Here is a 2,763-nt window from a genome sequence, read left to right as displayed (position 1 = left end):
AGGGTAGTTTTGGAACCTCTCCTCTTTTTTTTTTTATATATATATATTAAGGACAAGGATTATAAATTTTGCATAATTCCAAACTAAAATTCAGAATAAAGTGATATATTTGGATTAATTTTAAAAATTATTGATATCCCATATTTATTGACTAGAAAATAGTGTGCAATTTCAAAGTTCTTAATTAGTTTTAATATCAAATATTTTTCCCGCCATTATACAAATTTTTCCCTTTTGAAGAATAATTTTTATTTTCGACATATTGTAGTGTTATTACACTACATTATATATAGGAGTTATAGGATCAGCTTAATTAATTTTGGTAATGAGAACGACAATCCTTATTTTATAATAATAACATCGATCGAGAATAGAGCTGTTTAATATGGAAAATTACTATTTTAGTTTGTTATGTTGCCCTCGTTTCAGTACTATTGGTTTTTTATATAATCAAAATCAAATTCCAGTCTTGGTTATTTTATTTTTTATATTTTGGTTTTTTATAAATACAAATTTAGTTAAATCGAAAATCAAAACGATTAAGTTACAAACAATTAAAAGATTAAAAAAAAAAAAAAGTTTCCACAAGATTTTGTGATCAAATTAAATCGAACCAAACCCAATTTAAAATACTCATTAATCACGATCAAAGACTAACTGAATATGAATCGGTGGGATGATCGAGGATTATCCGGCACTAATTAAATTGTAGATGAATAGAAGCGACGGAAATGCAAAAGCCAAAANAAAAAAAAAAAAAAAAAAAAAAAAAAAAAAAAAAAAAAAAGTCTTGGCCGTCTGGGCTTGCTGATTTGGAAGCTGTTAAATTGTGTCATATAAATATATGGGATCTTGGCCCAGTGGATCTGTAAATGTACCACGGAAAATTTTAAGAATTATAAGTGGCTATTTACTGCATATCTTGGGCTTATTTATTTGATCTTTATATATATATATATATAGTCAATGCTGCTACTAAATATTTTTTAACTTTGTTAGCCACTGTATTTTTCATATAAATATGTGAACAAGCTCGTGTTATTTGTTCAATATGGTATCGATTAAATAGTAATTCGTGATCGATCTCTCCTTCTCTTCTTCCAGTTTACAATGAAATCTCTCGTCAATCCAGAGATCTGTTATTTATATATCTTTTGTAGCAGAATTTCTATATTATATTATGTCGAGTGTTTTTGTTTCACCTAGCATAGGAGAGACCCACAAAAATTATGAGCGTAGAGTGTAAGTCACGAACTAATTTCCATATTAATTTCTAAGATTGATAAAAATGGACTGGGAAGGGTTCAATTTGCTAACGTCTTAATTAATTACTAATCTAATCATAGGGAGCTGTTGAAGACCTACTAGCTAGCTTTATAACTCTGGTAAAATTATTGAATATCTGTTTTTAATATTATCTCAACACTGACCGTTTCCATAAAAGATTTTCAAGACGTATATATCATTCTAATCAAGGTGAGAATAAATTAAAGAAGCGCTAACTTATATAATTAAATAGCAAAAGTTTTTATATTTACATGAATGAACTCAACCACGTACCGAAATAAAATTTACAGTGGCCAGGTTATATTTTACATTGAGAACTGATTTTAATTAGTTGATAGTAATATATATATCTTGTTCCTTTCTAACCTAACATATATATATACAAACTATTAGCAGTACGTACGTTGTATGTGATGTTGAGGTTGCATGTCGATCGATCCGTGGGAGAACAGGATCGAGACAGCGAAGCTCAGGCGTCCTTAATAATTCCAAGAACACAATCTCATGTCTTATGTCCTACTTTTATATGGTGGGTCTCTTCTTGAAATTTATGTTGAATAATCCCACAGGGTGCATGGCCCGATTGGTATTTATGTTTTCGAAATCAGTATTATTTTAAAATTATATGGTTCAACATTTGTACTCTAAAATCATGCTTTTTCCCTCCTCCTTTTTTTTTTTTTTTTTTTTTTTTTTAATTTATAATAGAGAAGATTGTAATTTCAGATGATCGGCAAAGTCGTCTGTTGAAATTAAGGTGGTGGTGTACAAAATTGAAAAACCAAATATTTGGTCTAACAGCTTTAAAGTCACACGTGAAGTTGATCAGATGGAGTAAATTAAGCTTCCACACGCTAAGGAAATCAAGAAACCCGAATCAGTGCAGACTCAGTTTCGGTTTTTGGTTCTCAGCTAGCAAAAAAGTCTGTCACTTTACTAATTATTTTGTGCATATTGATAATGATATTAATTCATACATATATTTTTTAATTTAAATCAAATAGTATTTGTATAGCTTCATCCCAACGATAGGATCAAGTGTTATTTGCAGTACAGCTAGCTAACAAGTTAACTTTGAAATATATATACATATATGATGCATTATCTACTACATATACATGTTGAATTAAAATTTTGGCATATATGTATGCATTATGTGAAGAACAGAAAGCAAATTTATGTGATTTTGGTTGGGTGCAAGCATTAATCAAAGGGCAGAGATGAGGCATGGAATTTGGTAAATGGTGTCAAATCCATTTATTACTAATAATTTATTTGTCGAGAATTAAAGTTTGACGCAAAAATGCTATTGGTATTGTTCCAGAACAATGCAAGTTTGACCAAAGCTCTGAAAATTTACTACATAATAATAATGAAAACGTCTGCAGTTGCGTTTGATCTTGGTCCTAGTGGTACTGCTGAGTGCTGACCCATCAAATTTTTCTCTCTTAGTTTTCTGTACACTATATATATATA

This window comes from Primulina huaijiensis, chromosome 3 (genome assembly GCF_012295235.1).
Source record: "Primulina huaijiensis isolate GDHJ02 chromosome 3, ASM1229523v2, whole genome shotgun sequence".
NCBI classification, from domain to species: Eukaryota; Viridiplantae; Streptophyta; class Magnoliopsida; order Lamiales; family Gesneriaceae; genus Primulina; species Primulina huaijiensis.
Note: the sequence above shows the minus strand (reverse complement) of the source record.